This window comes from Mastigoproctus giganteus, chromosome 3, assembly GCF_048544385.1.
Source record: "Mastigoproctus giganteus isolate SK-2022 chromosome 3, ASM4854438v1, whole genome shotgun sequence".
Classification (NCBI taxonomy): Eukaryota; Metazoa; Arthropoda; class Arachnida; order Uropygi; family Thelyphonidae; genus Mastigoproctus; species Mastigoproctus giganteus.
The window spans coordinates 157336178-157362429 of NC_143577.1; the positions used below are offsets into that span (position 1 = coordinate 157336178).

At 40.7% G+C, this 26252-nt stretch overlaps 1 protein-coding gene across 2 annotated transcripts in view; it reads left to right on the plus strand.

Moving 5' to 3' along the window:
* Positions 1 to 26252, plus strand: part of Polr1C (RNA polymerase I and III subunit C) — a 255785-nt gene that overhangs the window by 14292 nt on the left and 215241 nt on the right. The window lies entirely within an intron of this gene.

Sequence of the window (26252 nt, forward strand, 5' to 3'; positions counted from 1 at the left end):
AACTGAAGTTTAACATTGACAAATGTATAATACTGCATATCGGTGGTAGAAGTAAACCCAGAGAAACGTATCAACTGTGTGGTAGAAAATGAAAAAGAGCTTGGTGTAATTGTGAAATCAGATATGAAGTTTTCAGAGCAGTGCAGACAGGCTGCCAGGGCAGCTGATAAGGGTCTTGTCAATGCTGTACAGGAACTCTGCTAGCAGGGATAAGGAGGTAATTATTACTTTGTATAAAGCAATGGTCAGACAGCACTTTGATTACTGCACACAGGTCTGGAAGCCTCATTTTAAGAAGGATGTAGTGCAGCTGGAATGAGTACAGAGAAGGGCAACAAAATTGGTGGGGGGGGGAAACAAAGGGATGCTCTTACCAAGAAAGGCTTATGTTCTGCAAATTGCAGCATTTGAGACTAGACATCTGTGAGGTGATCTGATTGATGTGTAAAAGGCTTTGAACGGTGTGTGCAAGCTCAATGCTGATGGGATTCTTCTTTCTCAGATTACGCACTTGAACGGGCATAAATTCAAAAAAATTGAGAAAAGACTGTTACAGAAGAGATGTGCGGAAATTTTCCTTTATCTAGCAAGTGGCTGATTGGTGAACAAACTTCCACCTGTCATTGTAGAAATTGATAGCTTAAATAAATTCAAGAAAGAACTGGAGAAACTTTTGGAGTGAATGGATAGGTGAATGGGCAGTTTTTTTTTTTTTTTTTTTTTGTCTGATGCTGTATAAACTTTCATTCTTGCATCATATGCCGCTACTAATGCTAAGTTAATTTTTTATAAATGCTCTACTTTTCTCTCTCTTCTACTTCAATGACATAAAAAGTTAGTTAATTTTTATTAATTACGCTTAAAAATTTAAAAAATGTGATTTAAAAATGTTAAAATTGAAAAATTTTAAAATTGAGGCATGAACAATCACTGCAAAATTCAAATCTCTACAAGCATTTATTGCATGAAACATTGGCATTATCTTACACTGGGAAGTAAAGTATTTTACGTATTTGAATGACAAATTATAAAATTAAATTAATGAAATAATTAAAATAAAAAAAAATTATGTAATATTAATTACATTATCATTAGTTGAGGGATATGATGCAAGAAAGCAAGCCAAAATCAGCATCTGCCAAAAACAAAAAAACCTCCTTCCCTTTTCACCCATCCGGTCACTCCAAATGTTTATCTAGCTCAGCCTATCAGTTTCCACAATAGATGGAAGTCTGTTCCAGCTCGGGACCTGATATTGCCATGGGGGATGTCTTTGTGTGTGTGCGTGATGCAAGGAGTGTAATGAAATCGGGCAACAACTCAGCGTTATTATTGGCCTATATAAGAGCTTGAAGGACAGGGTGGATGCCCTTGAAGGAACTAAATTGAGGGGCGCATCATGCTCTCAGCTGCCCACATCAACGCCAGAGCTTGCACTTGTTCATCACGCAACACAGCGGCAACCCCCAAGGCAGAATGCGCTGGTCCCACAGGAACTAGCAGTTGTTGGTGACTCTATTGCCAGGGAAACGGGGCCGGTAATCTGGGCTGTAAACATATACCCCCAGGGCCAAAACGAGCTAACATGGATACGAATAGTTATCCACCTTTAGAGCCATCAAGCTCAAGGTCAGAAATTCCTGACAACGATCGTGACACCAACAACCCCAAAAGGCTTAGAAGGGAACCTCAATGCCATAATGAATTACCAAATTTCTTGGTGATTCATTCTTTATCCTCCCAACCTATAGGAAAATTATCACCATTCTTGATTCAAAAATATTTGGAATCAATTACTGGATCACCAAAAATGGTGAAAAGACTACAATCCGGAGATCTCCTCATTGAAACTGCCACCGCTAAACATTCTGAGCGGCTCTTAAACACAACATCATTTTGTGGGCTCACAGTATCAATTACTCCACACAGAACCTTAAATTCATCAAAGGGTGTAATCAGTGAGTGTGACCTAATTACTGTCTCCGAAGAAGAGCTACTTCAAGAACTAAGTAGTCAAAAAGTTACAAACGTGAAATGGATTATGACTAAAAAAGATGGAAATCTCACTCCAACGAGATCCATCATTTTAACATTCAGTATGCCAGACTTACCATCCTCAATTAAAGCTGGCTATTTGAATTGTCATATTAGACCTTATATCCCGAATCCCGTTCGCTGTTTTAAATGCCAGAAATACGGACATTCGCAGCAGGCATGTAGAGGTGAGGCCATATGTCCCATCTGCGGCTCAAAAGATCACACTCAAGCGGATTGCTCTGTCAAAACCCCTGTTTGTCCAAACTGCAAAGAAAGCCACCCAGCTTTTTCCAAAACATGTGAGCTATGGATTACAGGAAAGAAAATTCAAAAATACAAAATAGAAAATAAAGTCACCTTTCCTGAGGCACGTAGACAAGTTATGTCAACCCTGCCTAGTAGTTGCAGGGTTGACATAATGCAGCTCGCACTGGAACTTCGTTTCTACTGCAGCTCAAACAGAAGTATCAGTTCCACCTAACACCTCTCTAGCGAACTGGCTCAAATCTATGCTTTCAACCTCAGAGAAAGAAAATACTCCAAAAAGAACTAGCGAAGCCACAAATACTCCAGTCAGCATTCCTACTCATACACCATCAGTCCCAGTTGGAAAAGAACAATTAAAATCTGAATCAGTCTCTAAAAAAACGGAATCTCCCTCCAAACGCATGGATGTAGATGAGCTGCTAGACAATGAGGAACCTATTCTAGAACTCCATGCAGGTGACACTATGGATACTGGACGCCCCACATTCTCAAAAAAGGACCGGAAAAAATGTCCCACGTACAGAAAACAGTCAGATGAATCACCTCAGGTAAACCTAAATAATGAATAAGATCATACAGTGGAATTGCAGAGGACTAAGCACTCATTCTGATGACTTAAGAGATTTAATAACTCAATTTAATCCCATAGGTGTATGCTTACAGGAAACATTCTTGTCACCCCAAGTTTTGCCAAAATTTTCAAGATATACCATTTACAGACAAGATAGGAACTCGGTATCACCTGCACGTGGAGGAGTTGCTATTCTTGTTAATGCTAACATACCATCCAGGCCGATCCAATTGAGAACTACCCTAGAAGCTATGGCAGCTCGCCTTGCAGTTGGTACATCATTTACCATTGTTTCCATTTATATTCCGCCATCTGCACCACTTCTGCTTTCTGAACTTGACAACCTCATTGCACAACTTCCAACTCCAATTTGTCTTTTTGGTGATTTTAATGGTCACCATCCATTGTGGGGATCGGCCACAATGGATATAAGAGGCAAATTGATGGAGGAATTCATCCATAATAATGATCTTAATTTATTAAATTCTGGATCTCCTACCTACATCCACTTAGCAACCGGATCTGCTTCCGCAATAGACTTGTCAATTTGTTCACCATCCCTATTTCCAATTATGACATGGTTGATATTAACCGATCCCTTCAACAGTGATCACTTTCCAATTATTTGCTCGCTACAAACAGGGGTAACTTCAAATCCCGACCAACGATCCACTTGGCAGTTTAAAAAAGCAAACTGGGTTGTCTATTCTGCCCAGATACGCTTAGACAGACTTTATGTTGAAAGACAACATTGATGATGTAAACACTTACATAACTAATCAGATTCTGACTTCAGCCACGGCCTCCATTCCAAAATCCACACCATATCGAAAACACAGAAATCACTGGTGGAATACAGATTGTTTAATTGCCAAACAGGAAAAAAACCGTGCCTGGAATCATTTCTGCAAGTATCCCACCACTAGTAACCTAATTGCTTTTAAAAGACTAAAAGCAAAAGCTAGACAAGTTAGGTGGAAAGCGAAACGGGATTCATGGATTGCTTTTGCCTCTGCCATTACCAAAGGCACAGATACACAAGTCATCTGGAAAAGAATACAGACACTAAATGGCAAATTTGCTCGGCTGCCCTCTCCGATACTTCATTGGAAAGGGAAAGATATTTCTACTCCCGAAGAAGTTGCAAATGCATTAGCAGAATCATTTGCAAAAATCTCAGCTTCTACCACCTACGCCTCCACCTTCCAGAACATCACAGCAGGTGCAGAACGGTATAAAATTAACTTCTCCACGCGCCGCTCATTCCCGTACAACCAACCATTTACGTTAATAGAACTTCAAGAATCATTAAACAGATCTTCCAATAGTGCTGCAGGTCCAGATGGAGTTCATTACATTATGTTAAAGCATTTACTTGGAGAAGACTTGAGAACCCTATTAATTTTTTTACAATCGGATTTTCTCTGAAAATGCCTATCCAACTTCATGGCGCCGTTCATTATCGCCTTACCAAAACCAGGAAAAAATCCTTCCTGTGTTGAAAACTACAGGCCAATATCTCTTACGAGCTGCATGGGAAAAATTTTCGAAAGAATGGTTCATACTAGGCTCGCTTACATCCTGGAGTCAGAGAATCTCCTTCCAGATCACCAGTATGGTTTTCGAAAAAAATAGATCAACCCTAGATGTCCTCATTAAAGCCGAGTCTCATATCCGAAATGCCTTTGTCATGAAACAACATCTAGTCATGGTCAATTTAGATCTTGAAAAGGTATTTGATACTACATGGCGGCATGGTATTATTATGGACCTTTACCATCTGGGGCTTTTTTTTTTTTTTTTTTATGAAAACCCCAAACATGAAAGGTATCAAAACCTATAGTACTTAGTACCGTGCATGGGTTGAAGAAGTAGGGGGGGAGGGGGATGCCGGAAACTTTGCTCTAGAGACTAAACATGGGTTTCACCACTTCAAGCCTCCAATAAGCAAAGTAGTGGTATTTCAGAATTTACTGCAATTGCGCTCTTTTCAAGTCCGATACAAAAACGTCCTCTCTATATCTCACATTCAGGGCAGGGATCAATACTCAGTCCAACACTGTTTTCAATCCGAGTTAGCAGCATGACACGAGATATCCCAAAAACTGTTCAAACTTATATGTATGCAGATGATCTTACCATTTCTTGTCAATCTCAAAGTATGAATACCATTGAACGGCAGCTACAACTTGCCATAACCAAAATAGAATCCTGGACTTCAAGGAATGGTTACAGACTGTCAGAAAAGAAATGCACTGTCACTCACTTTTGCAAGAAGCAAGCTCTCCATCCTGAACCTGAACTACAAATACACAATACTCCAATCCCGCTTGTTAATACCGTTAAATTTTTTGGACTAATATTAGACCGCAAATTAAATTTCCAAGCTCACATCGCTTATTTGAGAACTTCTTGCTTAAAGCATTTGAATATACTTCGTTCGGTCTCATCTATGTCATGGGGAGCTGATCGGTGTACTTTGCTGCATCTCTATAGAAGTTTAATCCGTTCACGTTTAGATTATGGTTGTCCAGTGTATGACTCTGCCAGGAGCACTACTTTAAAACGGCTAAATATGATCCATCACAGTGCTCTGAGGACTGCGCTGGGAGCTTTCAGGACTTCTCCAATCCAAAGTCTATATATTGAAGCTAATGATCCCCCATTACACCTGCGTAGAAAAAACACTACTGCTTCACTACACTGCTAAGATCTAGAGTCTACCATCACACCCAAGTTGGGAGTATCTCTATAATACTCGTTGGGAAGCCTTCTATGAGAGCAAGCCAAATGAAAATAGACCCGCTTCTCTCAGGATCAAAGAGCTTGTTCAGACTTGGAATGTCAATTTAAATGAAATCTTCCAAGACACAACTACACCTGTTGCTTCTTGGACTTATGTGTCTGTCTCTCAAGATACACACTTCCTCCAGTGGGGGAAAAATATACCTTCCTGCAATATCAGACAGTTACATTCAGCTCATGCTATGAACAACCATGCCGGTAAAATTTATATGGATGGTTCAAAAACTGAGAGTATAGTTGGTGCTGCAGCAGTTTTTCCTTTATGTACAAGTTCAGCCACACTACCGCTTGCTTGCAGCATCTTCACAGCTGAATTATATGCCATTAAGTTAGCTCTTAGTAAGATAATTGAGCTTTCCATCTCATCTGCCATAATTTACACAGATTCTCTTAGTGCTGTCTCTGCCATAAGGAAGAATTCCTCCATTTCTCACCCTACATTGAAACAGATTCATTCCCATCTATTCGCTTGCAGTATGTCCAATCAGGCAATCAGTTTTTGCTGGATATCTGGCCATTCAGGCATTCCGGGAAATGAAAGTGCCGACTTTGCCGCTAAACATCCCCAATCCGCTCTCTCACAACATCCTCAGGTTCCTTTCTCTGATTTTAAGTCTGTCATATGCAAAGCCTGCTACGATAAATGGTCACAGACCTGTAAAAGTGACACTACCAATAAACTTTACTAGATAAAAGAAGATCCAAAGCTCTGGCTGTCTGGCCTCCGAAGAAACAGACGAGAGGAAGTGGTACTGGCAAGACTCAGAATTGGACACACTCACCATACTCATCTCTTCCTATTATTGGGAGAAAGCCAACCGCAGTGCTCATCCTGTCAGATGCAACTTACAGTCCGTCATTTCCTGGATGATTGTCCCTTACATTCGACCATCCGGTCAAACACTTTTCAGTCATTCTCTACATTGAATATATCACCTGATTTATCTCGCATCTTAGGAAATGAAGCAAATATTGAAGAACTTTTATTATATCTAAAACATATTGGTTTGTACAGAAGAATATAATTTAATCTCTCCAACAATACGCTATTTGTCAATTAACGACAAAAAGACACAATTTGGCCTTAGTAGCCCTTGTGTCGTTAAACCGAACTACAACAACAACCAGTACATCAGAGAGTCTTATAATGGGGGATTTTAATTTCCCAAATATTGACTGGAATTTGTGGGTGGTCACTCACACACTAGCAAGGTTTTGTGGATTTATTGGATGATTGTTTTCTACATCAGCATGTTCGGGAGGCAACGAGAGAGAGAGAGAGAGAGAGAGAGAGAGAGAGAGAGAGAGAGAGAGAGAGAGAGAGAGAGAAAGATACTCTTGATTTGATTATCAGTAGTGATTCTTCATGCATTAAGAATCTGCAGATAAAGGAACCACTAGGTGGCAGTGATCACAGTGTGCTGAAGTGGGATCTACTCAAAAAGGTAACTACCGTGAGGGTTAAAGGGAAGGGTTATTGCTTTCGTAAAGGTAATGTCCAATGAGGAGTCTGAGACAGTATTTAAATTCTATACAGTGGGACCAACTGAAGATGTTACCAACAGCAAATTCAAAATGGGAAGCATTCAAAGAAACTAGGCTTTACATACCAACTAAGAAATACTGTTCAAAGTTTAGGCCTAAAGGGATATCAGATGAACTAATGACACATATGACAGAGAAGAAAAATGCATGGGATACATATAAATTAACACTTGACACAGAAGCCTATGATAGATACAAGTTGATTTGTAACCAAGTTACAAAGGAGGTTAGGTGGGCAAAGGCAGATTACGAGAAATCTTTGGCAAGGGATGCAAAGAAAAACAGCAAAGAGTTCTTTACTTGTGTAAACTCTAGAAGGAAGGGGATGAATCAGATTGGTCCACTTGATATCGATGGGTCAACTGTTGATGATCCTGCTCAGGTAGCTAACACACTAAATGAATATTTTGCATCAACGTTCACACATGAGGAGTTGTTCAGTGAGGGGAATGCCAGAGGTGTATTCAACTCTGGCAGTAAGCTAGAGAATCTTGTAATAACTGAGAGTAAAGTGGAGGAGAAATTGTTGAAGATAAACACAAGAAAGGCACCTGGGGTGAATGGGATCTATCCAGTTATATTAAAGGAGGCAGCAAAGGAAGTAAGCAAACCCTTAGCCATAATTATGAGAGCTTCCTTGGACTCAGGGGAGGTACCCACAGACTGGAGATGTGCAAATGTGACCCCACTTCACAAAGGAGGATCAAAGGCTGACACAAGTAATTATAGACCTGTGAGTTTAACTACTGTTCCAGGAAAATTAATGGAGGCACTGGTTAAAGAAGCACTGAAGGTCAACTAGACAAGACTTCAGTTATAGCTGGGACACAGCATGGTTTTGTTAAGGGGAAGTCTTGCCTGACCAATTTGATTGGATATTATGATGCAGTCACAAAAGAACTGGATGCAGGGAATAACTTTGATATTATATACTTGGATCTTAGAAAGGTTTTGATACTGTTGCACAATGAAGACTGCTGCACAAATTGGAGCAGTGTGGCATTGGAGGCAAATTGCTGCTATGGATAAAGGGGTGGTTGAGGGGGAGAAGACAGAGAGTGGTAATCAATGGACACTGCTCATCGTGGACTAATGTTATCAGTGGAGTCCCTCAGGGTTCAGTGTTGGGTCCATTATTGTTTTCTGTATTTATAAATGATATTGATGATGGTATATCAAGCTTAATGTCCAAGTTTGCAGACGATACGAAGGTTGCCAGGGTTGTCAAGGACACTACTGACACTATGCTGCTGCAATAGGATCTGGAAAGTTGAGCAGATGCTCTGAGAGGTGGCAAATGAAGTTTAACATTGACAAATGTAAAGTACTACACATGGGAAACAGCAACCCCAGAGCAACGTATCAACTCTGTGGTACTACGCTGACAGTGGTAGAGAATGAAAGGGACTTGGGGGTGGTTGTGCAGGCAGATATGAAGTTCTCTGAGCAGTGCAGACGGGCTGCAAGAGTAGCTCATGGAGTATTGTCAATGATATACAGGAATTTTTCCAGCAGGGATAAGGAGGTGATTATTCCCTTGTATAAGGCAATGGTCAGGCCACACCTAGAGTACTGTATACAGGTCTGGAGGCCTCATTTCAAGAAGGATGTAGAGCTGCTGGAATGAGTACAGAGAAGGGCAACAAGATTAGTGAATGGAACAAAGAAGTGCTCTTACGAAGAAAGGCTTAAGTTTTTCAAATTACAGTGTCTGGAGACTAGGCCCCAGCGAGGTGATCTGATAGAGGTGTATAAAGTCTTGAATGGTTTGAGCATGCTCAATGCTGATGGGATTCTTCTTCTTGCTTAGAATAATCACCTGAGAGGGCATAAATTCAAATTGAGGAAAGACAGATGTAGGATAGGCATGCGGAAATTTGCCTTTAGCCAGCGGGTAGTTGGTTGGTGGAACAGACTTCCATCCCTTGTCGTGGAAGTTGATAGTCTAAATAAATTTAAGGCTCGGCTGGACAGGTATTTTGAACGAATGGAGGGGTAAGTGGGTTTTTTTTTTTTTTTTTGCTGATGCTGCGTAAGCTTGCTTTCTTGCATTATATGACTCTTCTAATGCTAATGCAAATCAACTACCTGCTGGCTAAAGGCAACTTTCCACACATCTATTCTTCTACTGTCTTTCTTCAATTTGAATCTATGCCAGCTCAGGTTTTTAATCTGAGCGAGCGGAAGTATCCCATCAGCATTAAGCCTGCTCAAACCATTCAAGGCCCTGTACACCTCAATCAGATCACCTCGCAGGTGCTTAGTCACTAGATGCTCAACTTGTAGAACTTTAGCATTTCTTCGTAAGCGCACCGCACCTTTTGCTCCTCTCACCAATCTTGTTGCCTTTCTCTGTACTTGTTCTAGCAACTCTACACCCTTCCTCAAACGAGGCCTCCAGACTTATACACAGTGCTCAAAGTGTGGCCTGACCATTGCCTTATACAAAGGGATAATCACCTCCTTGTCTCTGTTAGCAAAATTCCTATATATCATTGACAAAACTCCATGACCTGTTCTGGCAGCCCATCTGCACTGCTTGGTGAACTTCATATCTGACTGCACAATTACTCCCAGTGGTGATATTCAAATTATTTAACAACTGGTACTCTAAGATAAAATTATGTATGGCGAATGCGGATAATCAAAAATAAGAAAAACAAACTATAATGGCAAGAAAAAGAAACAAATTTTAATTAACATAAATAATATTGAAATAAACAATTTTTAGCCAACAGTGTTGCACACGCATTATTCTAATAATTTCCAAATCATTGATTGGTTTGGGAAATTGTTTTTGATGCCTTTTCTATGACACGATTATCGCTTGCTAGATGATGTCCCTGCCTGAGCCATGATTTTACATAAGGAATTGCATCAAATTCTTCCAGCGATTTTCCCATTAAATTGATGGTCATTAGGTGACTGTTGTTTTCATAGTAAGAGAATGTTGTTTATTCTCAATAATATTATTTATGGTACTAAAGCCTCTTTCAGCTTCTGCAGCATTAATAACGATAACTTTTAAGATTCTTTTAGCCCATAAAATACTGTCAGGCTCAGGCACAATATTATACGTGATATCTCTGCTATCAATGAAATCTCGAAAGTCATTTACTGGATATTGTATTTAATTAGTTGACTTAATTGTTAATTTATTTTCACCTTCAATCCATGGAGCTTCACAAACATGACCTGGCCAAGTTTCAGGGTTTAATAGGTTGAAATTGCTCAGAAGATCATTATATTTTTCATTTACATCATCAAACAGCAATCACATTCTCATAAAATGTATTAGATGATCAAACAATTTTTCTCTGGATGTTATTTTTGATTTCCTTCAAATGGTAAAGTATACTTCTTATTTTTTATAATACCTTCTCTTTGTTTTCCATAATATCTTCTGCTTCTTTTTCATATGGTCCTTTATTTGATTTCATGTATTCAATTGATTTTATTCTTCAACAAATTAATCTATCAGCTTTGATTAATGAAATATTTCTTTCTTGTAAATCTGTAGAGAGTATTGAAATCTCCACTAGGATGTCATTAATTAAGGCCAAATCTTTAAAAAAAAATGTTCATTTTGAAATGTTTCACCATTCCCACTTCATGATTTTTATTAAAGTGAACATAAAGGTTCATAAGACTTCCAAACAGCTTTTGCAGTTCTTAGCACTGCAGACTGCCCATTGAGGTCCAAATATTCTCCCTGTTTTCAGTACACTGTACTTTAGTTCCAAGCTCTTTAGAAATATCATTTAAATCTCTTTGATCTCATTTGAAGTATGAAAATAAACAGTTTATCAAGAAAATGCCGAAAGTAGTTTACTTGTTTTACATCTCTTATTGCATCGTCAAGGACAGCTGAATACGGTGGACGAGACAGTGCCAAATACAAACACTTGGAAATTTTTCCAAAATTTTGGCAGAAACTCCTGACTCATTTCCTAACATCACACTAGCTCCATTGCACAGAATCCAATAAAATTTTCACATAAATAATTTTCATTGAAACCATACTTCTCCAGAACTTATTAGCATTAGTAGAGTCTTATGATGGAAGAAAGCAAGCTTATGCAGCATCAACCAAAAAAAAAAAAAAAAAGCCCCTTCCATTCCACCCCTCCATTTGTTCCAAATTGCCTGTCCAGCTGAGCCTTAAATTTATTTAGGCTATCAACTTTCACAACAAAAGATGGAAGTCTGTTCCACCAATCAACCACCCGCTGGCTAAAGGCAAACTACCGCACATCCAATGTACAACTGTCTTTCCCCAATTTGAATCTATGCCGCCCCTTAGGTTCTTAATCCGAGCAAGAGGAAGAATCCCATCAGCATTCAGCTTGCTCAACCCATTCAAGGCCTTATACACCTCAATCAGATCATTTCACAGGTGCCTGCCCACCAGGCGCTGCAATTTGCAGAACTTAAGCCTTTCTTGGCAAGAGCACCTGTTTGTTCCCTTCACCAATCTTGTTGCCCTTCTTTGTACTCATTCTAGCAACTCTACATCCTTCCAAAAATGAGACCTCCCGACCTGAGGGGACCTCCCAGTGATGCTGCTGGTCTTCCAGATTAGCATCACTGGGATCTAATGCCCATACCTTGGTTCCAGGGTTACATCGTTGGAATCTGGCGTGTGCGCCACGACCCGTGGAAACTCGGAAAGGGGATCCTGGTGGGTGAGCGGCCCAGCCCTAATATACCACTTGGGCCCCTGCTTCGACAAGATGGGTTGTCCTGGACCCACCCTGACTGGGATCAATCGGCGAGTGGTTTTTTTACTGCTAGGATCAACTGCATTCCAATAAATCTTCCTCTCTTTGGTCCTGGGATGGGATCAAGACTTATTGGTAACGTGGGTGTAGTTCTCCTCAGCGAAGTTGGTGTCCAATTCGTCTATGCAGTACCTGCTAATTCACAAGTGGGCGTCCCCCTCATTGGGTTCTGTGGTGGGTGAGGTACTTAGGGCATCGGAAATTTTCTCTTTACTCCTATGAGTAATTTAAATCTTTCAAACCCCTCTGGGGCCTCTACGAGGTCCCTACTTGAAATTGACGAAGATAATGTTACATCAAAAAAGAAACACCGAACAGAAGCTGCGCTACTTCCTGTACCTAAATTCCTTATCATACATTCTACCGGTGAAAAGGAAATAGGTAAAATGTTGCCCTTCTTCATAGGGTCCCCGAAGTCGGTAAAACAACTTAGATCGGATGACCTTTTAGTAGAAACTTCCTCAATGTGACATTCAGAATTGCTTCTCCAAGCAACATCTCTTGGGGCATTCCAGTTAAGGTTTCACCACACAAGACATTGAATACATCACATGGTGTAATTGCTGAGTGGGATCTCCTTGAAACATCTGAAGAGGAGATATGCACTGAACTGAGAGATCAAGGAATGACAGCCATTAAGAGAATATTTATGCGTAAGGAGGGAAAACTAGTTCCAACTAGGGTTCTTATCCTTACATTTAACACTCCTAAACCGCCTACTTGCATCAAGGCTGGTTATCTGAACTGTCCTATAAGGCTGTACATTCTGAACCCATTGCGATGTTTCAGATGGCATGTCGTGGATCACCTGCTTGTGCCCGCTGTGGAGGCAAGGAATATGACACAAAGGAATGTTCTGCCTCGAAACCAGCATGCTTGAATTGTGGCAGTGAACACCCTGCATATTCAAGAGCATGCCAAAGATGGAAAGAGGAAAAACAAATTCAAACAATCAAGACAGAACAAAACATCCCATATGCAGAAGCAAGGAAACAGATAACATCAGTAAATGGTGGAAAATATTATGCACAAGCAGTTCTGAGGAAGGTTTCTATTTCAATGCAAACTGATATTTCAATCTCGCCACGTGATTCTTTTACACCCCAAGCACGATACCTGTTGACACAAACACAGCAAGGCAAAGCAGTTGCTACTCCCATTTCAATACCAACCAAGGAATTGGAACTAGCACCTAAAGAAAAACCTCCTCCAACTAAATCCCAGCCTGTTATTAGTAAGGTACAGGGGGAAATGGAGGTAAATGAAGAAGAGGAAAGTGTGGAAGAATCTATTCCGAATCTTCACCCTGAAGAAGAAGAAATGGATACTAGGCGCCCTCAATTTTCGAAAGGCAGAGTAAAATCCAAAGTGGGCCAATCAAAACCTGCATCACTTCGGAAGCTAGCCAATGGTTCCACACTCCAAGTAATAATGGCTAAATTATTGCAATGGAATTGTCATGGATTCCGACGAAATATGGAGGATGTCAAACTGCTAATGCACAAATATGAACCTGCTTACTTTTGTCTACAAGAAACGTACCTAAATGGTGACCCCATCTTTCGAAATTTTACTGCTATCCGCAAAGACAGAAATGGAGATGGCCCAGCCCATGGAGGAATCGAAATACTCGTGGGCAACCATATCCCTTTCTCACAAGTTCAATTAAACACTAACTTAGAAGCAGTAGCTATTTGCTTAGCAATAGGGTCTTTTCTCACAATACGTTCTGTATATTTGCCTCCTGGGACACACATCTCCGAGGCAGATCTGGATGATCCTATTACGCAATTGCCCTCTCCTTTATTAATTCTTGGAGAGTTTAATGGACGTAGTACCCTGTGGGGTAGTGCAGAAACTAATGAATGAGGCCGTATTATTGAACATGTGCTCTACAATAACATCCTTTTGTTACTAAATATGGGAATCAACACCTATTTTCATATGCCTACCCGTACTTTCTCTGCCATCGATCTCTCCATCTGCTCACCTTCTCTACTACCTATGCTTTTGCCGACCGGGCTAGCCGAGTGGGTAAAGTACCTGCCCGGCAACCCAAAGGTTGCAGGTTCGATTCCCGCCTCGGGCTTGGATCAAAGTACTGCAAAAACCTTGGGAGGTGCAATATGGCCACAGAAGCCGATGCGCCAACAACTACCAAACAACAGGAATCAATTGACAAAGCAGTGAAGTACATCACAGAATGTATTATCCATACAGCGGCAATTGCAATTCCAAAAACATCCTCCCAATTGCCACGTTTTCCAAAACCATGGTGGAAGCAAGACTGTAAAGAAGCAAGGAAGTCACAAAATCAGGCATGAGGAAAATTTTGACATTACCCCACCACCGAACATCTTATAGCCTTTAAACGTGCCTGTGCCAAATCACGATTTATATGCCGACGGAGCCAAAAGGAATGCTGGGTCAAGTTTGCAACCTCAATTAACCAGATGACCAGTTCTAAAGTTGTCTGGGACAAAATTAGGAAAATGAAGGACAAATATACATCACTTCCCTCATCAATGTTAGAATACAATGGGTGTACATTAGCAGAGCCAACTGATATTGCCAACGCTCTAGGAGGGATATTCTTCAGCATATCGTTCTAGCAACTCTACTCGTTCTAGTTTTAAAGAAGAAAATGGAGAAGCAAAAACTCAACTTTTCTTCAAACAAAGTACAGCCTTATAACCTGCCTTTCAGTCAAGTGGAATTAACCATTGCGCTTGCTACCTCAAAGGTCAGCGCTGCAGGACCAGATGATATTCAGTATGAGATGATAAAATACCTTCCATCTCACTCTCTAGAACTGTTGCTATATCTTTACAACCGAATTTATTTGGAGGATCAGTTTCCTAATTCTTGGCATAGGGCAATCGTTCTTGCATTTCCAAAGCCAGGAAAGGACCCCAAAATCCCTAACAACTATTGTCCTATTGCTCTGACCAGTTGCTTATGTAAGGTTTTGGGAAAAAAATGGTGAATGCCTGCCTTACATATTACCTCGAGGCAAATGACCATTTGAACAAGATTCAGTGTGGCTTCCGAAGAAATCGGTCCACTTTGGACCATTTAATCCGATTGGAAACAGCGATTCGCGATGCGTTTGTAAAGCGTGAGCACTTGGTATCAGTTTTCTTTGACATGGAGAAAGCTTATGACACAACCTGGAGGTATGGTGTTTTCAAAGACCTCTATTTATTTGGTCTTAGAGGTCACCTTCCTATTTTTGTTAAGAATTTTTTATAAAAACGACTCTTCCAGATTCGCGTTAGATCCAGTGTCTCGCGCCTCTTTTGCCAAGAGGAAGGAGCCCCCCCCCCAAGGCTCTGTCCTCAGTGTTACACTGTTTGCAGTCAAAGTTAATTCCATTACAAAACAGCTTCCTCCTTCAGTAAATAGTGCCTTGTGTGTAGATGATTTTAGTATTTTTTGTCACTCCTGCAGCATGAGAGTAATTGAACGATGCTAATGACCAGGAACTAAGACAGTTTATTGCTTGTTGCAATAAACTGTCTTAGTTCCTGGTCATTAGCCAATGGGTTTAGATTTTCTGCTCAAAAGACCGTATGTGTGCATTTCTGCTGCAAACGGAATCTACATACTGATCCGGAACTCAAACTTGGACAGAATCCAATTCCTGTGGTAGCAGAAACAAAATTTTTGGGACTCATCTTTGATCAAAAGCTAATGTTCCTCTACCATATCCGTCAGCTCAGAGCAAAATGTACAAGATGTTTAAACATGCTCAGTGCTAGCTCAGTGCTATCAGGCAGAAGCACGTTATTGCGTCTGTATCGAGCACTTGTCTGCTCTAAACTTAATTATGGTTCCCAAGCCTATTCTTTAGCTAGAACTTCTGTGCTCCGATGGCTCGTTTCAATACATCATAGAGCCATTCAGACTGCCACAGGGGCATTTCGTACTTTGCCAGTCCAAAGTTTGTATGTGGAAGCGAATGAACCACCATTGCTGCTTCGACGTCAGCAGTTGTCGTTACAATATGCCATAAAAATAAAATCCCTGCGTGACCATCCTATGTGGGCATCTGTTTATATTCCACGGTGGGAAAATCTATATAATACGCTTAAAACTGTCAGTCACCCCTTTGGTATCAGGATTCAAGAGCTGGTTCATGATATTAACTTGACATTGGATAATATATCCACATCAGGACCAGGAACGGGACCAGGAAGGGGCAAAGGTTGATGACGTTGTAGAGCAGATATCATCTTTTAAGGGTACAAAAGGTGATATAGTTGTACACGTTGGCATTAATGATATCAAGAGTAGGAGACTGGCAGAATTGCTTAACAAGTACAGGTCACTGTTGATAAAAAGCCGTGAAATAGGGTTGAATTTGAAAGTGTCTGCAATTCTGCCCAGACACGATAGGAGGGAGTGTATGATGAGAGCCTTGTCAATCAATTCGGCCCTGGAAAGATTGTGCAAGGCTCAAGGGGTAGAATTTTTTTCAGCCTGGACTGTACTTGTTAATAGGAGAGATTGCTTCTACAGGGATGGGATACACTTAAATAGAAAGGGTGCAAGAATATTTGCTGATGCTATTGAGGCAGTGTTAGGTGGGTCGGAAAACTGCTAGCTTGGGGGGATACAAAGACGAATAGTAGATTAACAGTAGCCACTGGCAGAGGTGAAAGAGATTCTTGCATTGCATCTATTGGAATCAGCAGAAGCCTGAAAAACAAGATTCAGGATATTTCAGAAACTGCTGGGAGTCATTGCGGTACAAGTAAACACATGGGTTGTGTTAGGGTAGCTAAGAATAGAAATAGATGCATGTATACTTGCGTGTACACCAATGCTAGTAGTTTAGTAAATAAATATGATGAATTTGAGGTATTGCTCAAAACATCAAAAGCAGATATTGTTGGGATATCAGAGACTTGGTGTCACACAGATATAAGGAATGAAGAACTGGAATTTGGGGAGTACAACGTCTACAGAAAGGATAGACAGGATAGCAAGGGAGGAGGGGTTATGCTATTAGTTAAGAAATACATAAAATCCAAGGAAGTGAAGCCAGTCGACATCGCTGGACAGTACAATGTCGAGTCAGTTTGGTGTGACATAAGCATTGGGAGATCAAAATTGAGAGTAGGAGTGTGCTATAGGCTTAATGACTCTGATGAGTATAATAAGAAACTGTACAGGGAAATAGAGTGGGCCAGTAAATCAGAGAGTCTTATAATGGGAGATTTTAATTTCCCAGATATCAACTGGAATTTGAGGGCTGGTCACTCACACACTAGCAAGGCTTTTGTGGATTTATTGGATGATTGTTTTCTACATCAGCATGTTCGGGAGGCAACTAGAGGGAGGAATACTCTTGATTTGATTATCAGCAGTGATTCTTCATGCATTAAGAATCTGCAGATAAACGAACCACTAGGTGGCAGTGATCGCAGTGTGCTGAAGTGGGATTTACTCAAAGAGTTAACTACCATTAGGGGTAAAGGGAAGGGTTATTGCTTTCGTAAAGGCGACTACAATGGACTGAGACAGTATTTAAATTCTATACAGTGGGACCAACTGATGATGTTACCAACAGCAAATGCAAAATGGGAAGCATTCAAAGAACTTGGAAGCTACTAGGCTTTACATACCAACTAAGAAATATCAAGGTTTAGGCCTAAATGGATGTCAGATGAACTGATGAGGCATATGGCAGAGAAGAAACATGCATGGGATACATACAAATTAACACGTGACACAGAAGCCTATGATGGATACAAGTTGATCTGTAACCAAGTTACAAAGGAGGTTAGGCAGGCGAAGGCAGAGTACGAGAAATCTTTGGCAAGGGATGCAAAGAAAAACAGCAAAGAGTTCTTTACTTATGTAAACTCTAGAAGGAAGGGGATGAATCAGATTGGTCCACTTGATACGATGGGTCAACTGTTGATGATCCTGCTCAGGTAGCTAACAAACTAAATGAATATTTTGCATCGACATTCACACATGAGGAGTTATTTAGTGAGGGGAAAGCCAGGGGTGTATTCAACGCTAGCAGTAAGCTAGAGAATCTTGTAATAACTGAGAGTAAAGTGGAGGAGAAATTGTTGAAGATAAACACAAGAAAGGCACCCGGGGTGAATGGGATCTATCCAGTTATATTAAAGGAGGCAGCAAAGGAAGTAGGCAAACCCTTAGCCCTAATTATAAGAGCTTCCTTGGACTCAGGGGAGGTACCCACAGACTGGTGATGTGCAAATGTGACCCCAATTCACAAAGGAGGATCAAAGGCTGACCCAAGCAATTATAGACCTGTGAGTTTAACTTCTGTTCCAGGAAAATTAATGGAGGCACTAGTTAAAGAAGCACTGCAGGATCATTTAGACAAGACTTCAGTTATAGCTCAGACACAGCATGGTTTTGTTAAGGGGAAGTCTTGCCTGATCAATTTGATTGGATACTATGATGCAGTCACAAAGGAACTGGATGCAGGGAATAACTTTGATATTATATACTTGGATCTTAGAAAGGCTTTTGATACTGTTGCACATGGAAGACTGCTGCACAAATTGGAGCAGTGTGACATTGAAGGCAAATTGCTGCTGTGGATAAAGGGGTGGCTGAGGGGGAGAAGACAGAGAGTGGTGATCAATGGACACTGCTCATCGTGGACTAATGTTATTAGTGGAGTCCCTCAGGGCTGGGTCCATTATTGTTTTCTGTATTCATAAATGATATTGATGATGGTATATCAAGCTTAATGTCGAAGTTTGCAGACGATACAAAGGTAGGCAGGGTTGTCAAGGACACTACTGAAACTATGCTGCTGCAACAGGATCTGGAAAGGTTGAGCAGATGGGCTGAGAGGTGGCAAATGAAGTTTAACATTGACAAATGTAAAGTACTACACATGGGAAACAGCAACCCCAGAGCAACGTTTATGAACTCTGTGGTACTACACTGACAGTGGTAGAGAATGAAAGGGACCTGGGGGTGGTTGTGCAGGCAGATATGAAGTTCTCTGAGCAGTGCAGACGGGCTGCAAGAGTAGCTCATGGTGTATTGTCAATGATATATAGGAATTTTTCTAGCAGGGATAAGGAGGTGATTATTCCCTTGTATAAGCCAATGGTCAGGCCACACCTAGGGGAAAGCCAGGGGTGTATTCAACGGGGTGTATACAGGTCTGGAGGCCTCATTTCAAGAAGGATGCAGAGCTGCTGGAACGAGTACAGAGAAGGGCAACAAGATTAGTGAATGGAACAAAGGGGTGCTCTTACGAAGAAAGGCTTAAGTTTTGCAAATTACAGTGTCTGGAGACTAGGCACCAGCGAGGTGATCTGATAGAGGTGTATAAAGCATTGAATGGTTTGAGCATGCTCAATGCTGATGGGATTCTTTCTCTCGCTCAGAATAATCACCTGAGAGGGCATAAATTCAAATTGAGGAAAGACAGATGTAGGATAGACGTGCAGAAATTTGCCTTTAGCCAGCGAGTGGTTCGTTGGTGGAACAGACTTCCATCCCTTGTCGTGGAAGTTGATAGCCTAAGTAAGTTTAAGGCTCAGCTGGACAGGTATTTTGAACGAACAGAGGGGTGAAGTGGAAGTGGTTTTTTTTTTTTTTGCTGATGCTGCATAAGCTTGCTTTCTTGCATCAAATGCCTCTACTAATGCTAATGCTAATCAGCCAGGCAATCAGTTCCTCCCTGGAATATGCAATTTCCATCTTGTGATTTCAGCCTTAGGAGCTGGCTAAAAGTTGATACATTGCCATGTATATATCGGCAACTCTTTGTAGCACACTGCGCCGAATATCCACACTTCATGCCGGTATATACAGATGGCTCGAAGTCAGTATTCCATGCGAATGTAGCATATGCACTGCAGCTCTACATGCAGTAGAACTGGCCTTGGATTGTATAAAAACTCACCAGTACCAAAGGTGCATGTTATATACCAACTCCCTAAATATATTACAGGCTTTATCCAATTTTAGAAGCACTCATCCAGTATTGTGTCGGTTGCAGCAAACATTACACTCCCTCTTAAAGTTAAACTTCGATATTCGCTTTTGCTGGATCCCTAGCCATGTTGGTATTAAAGGCAATGATTTGGCAGATGCAGCAGCCAAATCAGCAACGTCACAAAGTCGCATCCGCTTGTCAGTCCCCTATACAGACTGCAAGCAACTAATCTACAAAAAATTATGTGCACGTTGGCAAGAAGCTTGGAATGGGTGCCCTACCAACAAGCTAAATGAAAATTAAGCCTGTAATGATGCATTGGCATTCTAGTCAGCACAGGGTTCACCGGGTGAAAGTAGTTCTTTCTCGGCTACGCATAGGACATTCTCACCTGACGCATTTGTATTTGCTGAGGGCTGATGATTGTCCTGTGTGTAGATATTGTAAAGCAATTTTAACTGTCATATTTTAGTAGAATGTACATCTTTTAATAATGAACAGCATTTATGTTTTACCCATTTGTCTGAGCCTTATACACTCAGGCAGATTTTATCGGACGACAATGTGTCAGATGTACTCAAGTTTTTACAACTAATTAATCTATATAGTTTTATTTAGATTTCTTCAATATTTAATACATTATAACTGTGTTTATGCCATTTGTTATTTTATTGTATATTTTTTACATATTTCTTATATTTATATTTTATACCTTTAGACTTGGTGCACAATAGCTTTAGATGCTGATGCACCATAAAACTCTTAATAACCAACCAGCCTCCAGACCTATGCAAAGTACTCTAGGTGTGGACTGATCATTGCCTTGTACAACGTGATAATCACCTCCCTGTCCCTGCTAGCAAAATTCCCCTCAACGATCTTGTTGCCCTTCTTTATATTGGTCCTTGATGCTGTCACAGACATTCTCTCAGATATGCCAGACAAGCTGTACTTGCTACCTGGGAGTCTAAAACGCTGATGGAACTGATATTTGAGTGACACTCAAGTCAAGTGGACCCAATTTCGGCGAAGTTCGGATGGTCTGTGACAGCCAAATCCTCTGCTTGCATCTTCACGATGGTGGGACTGTTAGTAATCCTAGGTATAACCTCCATGCACAAGTACATGGTGGGTGACCACCCGGGTGTGAACCAACGTAAGCAGGGGTCGAGGTGTGGCGCCCACACCACATGGAGGAATGCCGCCCCTCTATGTTACCAGGCAATACTAGGTGGTAGATGACTCTCATCAACCAGTGCAATACCACCACTTTGCTTATTGGAGGCTTGAAGTGGTGGAACCCATGTTTAGTCTCTAGAGCTAAGTTCCGGTCAACCCTTCCCTATCTCTTCCATCATGCAGTATGATTGATGACCTTTGAAGTTATGATGAACGTCGTGGCGAGATCCAATATTCCTTACATTTCGAAGGTACAGCTCTAAAACGGTCTTGTAGTAAAAATTGGTAACTCTCTAGGAGGCTTCCAGATGAGCTAGTGTATAATCTTGCTACCTCTACTCTGCCAGATAATGACTGGAGGGAGTCCGAGTAGTGTGTATGCGGGGAGCATTGCCGAGGCCATGTTATGTCAAGGATCTGGGTATATTTTTACCACGTGTACCCCATATCTAAAAATTTCATTACTTCATACAGCATGTCCCACCCACTTTTTCTTACTATTGAATACACCATGAATTGTCAAACTAATAGAGCAAGCTTATCTGCAAAAAGATCTAAACCTCCCAAGCACTTCCTAATTAATTTCACAAATATACGTGGTCTCAATTCTAATCTCAACGATGTCCATTTCCACTTGCAGTCTGCCAAACCCCATGTACTTTTTCTGACAGAATCTCAGTTATCGGTTGATTCAACTACTGCTTATCTCAGATGCCCAAATTATTCGCTGTATGATTCCTTTTGCCTCAAAGGTGGTACTTGTGCATATGTCCATTCTGATATTCCCTGTCAGAGACCTGGTAATTTGGAATCTCCTCTCTTTGATCTTCTCTGGCTCAAAATCTCTCTACATCATTGTGTCAAATTCATCTGTTGTCTCTACCGTTCTCCCAACTCCAGTAATCACTTGGAGCTCTTTGACTTCCTCTCTTTGCAACTTGACTTTCTCCAGTCCAACTTTCCTAACAGTGAGGTAATTTTCCTTGGTGATTTTAACGTTCACAACTCTAGCTAGCTTCCATTTTCTAGTCGCATCGACCCAGCAGGTCGAGATGCTGAGGCTTTTGCAATTACTAATGACCTAGCACAGATTGTTCATTTACCTACAAGAATACCAGACAATCCTAATCATACAGCCAATACGCTTGATCTTTTTCTCACAAACAACCCTTCTAAGTACACGGTCGAAGTGAGATGTCCTTTAGGCACTTCAGATCACAACTTGGCAATTGTCTCTTCTCTGATGGAACCTTGATCTCATGGCTATTCCCAACCTTGTGTTGTTTGGCATTACAAGAATGCAAAATGGGAAAATGGGATGACCTGAGAGATTTCTTTTCCCTGGTCAGATTACTGTTTCAAAACTTCTGATGTCAACGTTTGCTTAGATCGTGTCAGTGAAATTATTCTTGCAGGAATGAAATCCTTTAACCCACACTCCACTATAAAATCCCATCCTTTATCTAAACCTTGGTTTTCCAATAATAAGAAAAAGTGGGTGGGACATGCTGTCAGAGACCTGGTAATTTGGAATCTCCTCTCTTTGATCTTCTCTGGCTCAAAATCTCTCTACCTCATTGTGTCAAATTCATCTGTTGTCTCTACCGTTCTCCCAACTCCACTAATTACTTGGAGCTCTTTGACTTCCTCTATTTGCAACTTGACTTTCTCCAGTCCAACTTTCCTAACAGTGAGGTAATTTTCCTTGGTGATTTTAATGTTCACAACTCTAGCTAGCTTCCGTTTTCTAGTCACACCGACCCAGCAGGTCGAGATGCTGAGGCTTTTCTAATTACTAATGACCTAGCACAGATTGTTCATTTACCTACAAGAATACCGGATAATCCTAATCATTCAGCCAATACGCTTGATCTTTTTCTCACAAACAACCCTTCTAAGTACACGGTCGAAGTGAGAGGTCCTTTAGGCACTTCAGATCATAACTTGGTGATTGTCTTTTCTCTAATGGAACCTTTATCTCATGGCTATTCCCAACCTTGTGTTGGTTGGCATTACAAGAATGCAAAATGGGATGATCTGCGAGACTTCTTTTCTTCTTTTCCTTGTTCGGATTACTGTTTCAAAACTTCTGATGTCAATGTTTGCTCAGATCGTGTCAGTGAAATTATTCTTGCAGGAATGGAATCTTTTATCCCACACTCCACTTTAAAATCTCTTCCTTTATCTAAACCTTGGTTTTCCAATAAATGTGCTAAGGCTGTTCAAGAGAAGAATGTTGCATGTTGTAATTGGCTTGTTTCTAATTCTTCAGTTTCATTTTCTGTCTACAGCAAAGCTCACAACAATTGTAAAGCAGTTATTAACCAGTCCAAACTACAGTTTGAACAGGCTAAGAGTAGAAAACTTGCTTCTTGCCCTAATGGTAGCCGAGCATTCTGGTCTCTTGCCAAAGCTATTGGCCGCAACTTTTTCTCATCTCTGCTCCCACCTCTGTCCAAACCAGATGGTTCTGTTGTCACTTCAGCCAAGGATAAGCCCCCCCCACCCCCAAACATATTATTGTAGAAAACAATTCTCCAATAAATCAACAAAAGTCTTCCTAACGTGCGAATGACCAACCCAGAAGTTCCAGTTAATATCTGGAAAGGAAAAATCCCCCTTTACAGATATTCTGATTTACTGACCCACTCTATTTTTTTTCACAAGTGTTCATTGTACTCATCAGAGTCATTAGGCCTATAACACACTCCTACTCTCATTTTCACTTTTCCAGTGTTTGTCACACCAAACAGACTCAACATTCCACTGTCCACCCATGTCAACTGAATGCACTTCCTTAGATTTTGAGTTTCTTAACTAACAGCATAACCCCTCCTCCCTTCCTACCCTGTCTATCCTTTCTGTACACATTGTACTCCCCAAATTCCAATTCTGCACTGCTTATATCTCTGTGACACCATGTCTCTGATATCCCAACAATATCCGCCTCTGATGCCTTGATCAGCACTTCAAATTTATTTATTATACCCCTAGCATTAGTGTACATGCAAGTATACATGCATCTGTTCTTACTCTTTAGTTACCCTAACACAGCCCATATATTTACTTGTTCCATGACAACTGCCAGCAGCTCTTGAAATCCCCAGCAACTTGCTCTCTAGTCTGCTGCTCATTACAATTGGAGCAGTGCAAGAATCACTTTCGCCTCTGCCTGTGGCTCTTGTTAATCTTTTAGTCTGTGAATCCCCCCCCAAGCTAGCAGTTTTCTCATCCAACTTACACTGCCTTGATAGCATTAGCAAATATTCTTGCACCCTTTCTATTTAAGTGTATCCCATCCCTGTAGAAGCAGTCTCCCTGTAGGTTAGCAAGCACAGACCATGCTGAAAAAAATTCTACCATGTGAGCCTTGCACAGTCTCTCTAGGCCAAAGTGATTGACAAGGCTCTCATCATAAACTCCCTCCTATTGTGTCTGGTCAGAATTGCAGAGACTTTCAAATTTAACCCTAACTTGCGACTGTTTTTCATCATTGACCTGTACTTGTTAAGTAAATCTGCAGATCTCTTACTGTTAAGGTCATATGTGCCAACATGTACAACAATATCACCTTTTGTGCCCTTAAAAGATTGATATCTGCCCTACAATATCATCATCTTTTGCTCCTGGCAGACATACCCTGGTTCTGTTTCACCTATCCTTTTTGCATACTATATATTCCCCATCTCCCTGATATTAGAGTCACCAACAATAACTAGTTCCTTTGGTACCAGCACATTCTGCCTTGGAGATTGCCATTTTGTTGTCTGATGCACAGGAGTGAGCTTTGGTGTTGATTTGGGCAGCCAAGAGCTTGATGGGCCCCTCATTAATTTCTTCGAGGGCATCTACCCCACACCTCAAACTCTTATAGACGCCCATCAGAATGCTTAGTTAGTGCCTAATTTCTTGACGCTCTGCACCCAGCACACACAAAGACATCCTCCTTGGCTAGATCATGTTCTGTTGTAGACAGGTCTGTAAACATTTCACACATTTTTTTAAACTGTGATGCATTGAAGAATTGCCCCTTTCGGTTCTCCCGTGAGCCACAGTACTACCGCTACTTTGTGTTCGCTGCTTTAGTCTGGGTCATGATTCCGTATAAGTAGAAATTAATTAACAATGAAATTTAATAAGATTAATAAATTTTACTGGTTAATTGATAATACTATACTAATCTAACAGATTTCTAATACTGTGCTACATATTTAGTTTTACGTTAAACCTTATATTATGAAGTTCGGGATTTATATTGCGCTATTCCGTATTGTATAATAATGGCGGCAAGTTACAAAGGTAAGATCTACAGACTCTAAGTATTAAGTGTTTTTGTTGTGATTACACTGGAACGACACCTTTGCTGCATAAGGATGTAATCAGTCTGATTCCTTCTTTTATGATCAGGATTTCCATGCATAGAGCCTTCTCGGGAGTTGTTGAAAGGCCTCTACATATGGAAATACGAGAGGCCTCTACATATGGAAATACGTAAAAATACATAAGTTGTATTTAAGTATTTTTATTCATAGGTAACAAAACAAATAGAACTTTCAGTCACAATAACACATATGTATAGGCTTTTAACAAAAATAATTACTTATTTTTTGCTTTTTTTTATTTATTTATTCATTTTTTATTTTTTTTATGTAAACCCCAAGCCGACCGGGCTAGCCGAGTGGGTAAAGTACCTGCCCGGCAACCCAAAGGTCGCGGGTTCGATTCCCGCCTCGGGCTTGGATCAAAGTACTGCAAAAACCTTGGGAGGTGTAATATGGCCACAGAAGCCGATGCACCAACAACTACCAAATCAAAAAAAAAAAAAAAAACCCCAAACACGAGAGGTGTTAGAACCTATAGTACTTAGTACTGTGCTTGGGTTGGAGGTTGAGAAGACGAAAGAAAATATTTGTTAACATTGGACTTGAACTTCTGTAGACTGTAATTTTCAGGAAATACGTATGAAGGAAGGTTGTTCCAGAAAATGGAAGTTGAATGAATAAATGAGGAAGATGAAAAGTTGGTTCTGTGAGTTTGAAGATGGACAGTAAATGGATGTTGGCTGGTGGCGGCATGTGTTCAGACTGATTTGAAATAGACAGCAGGAATTATAGAATCCAAT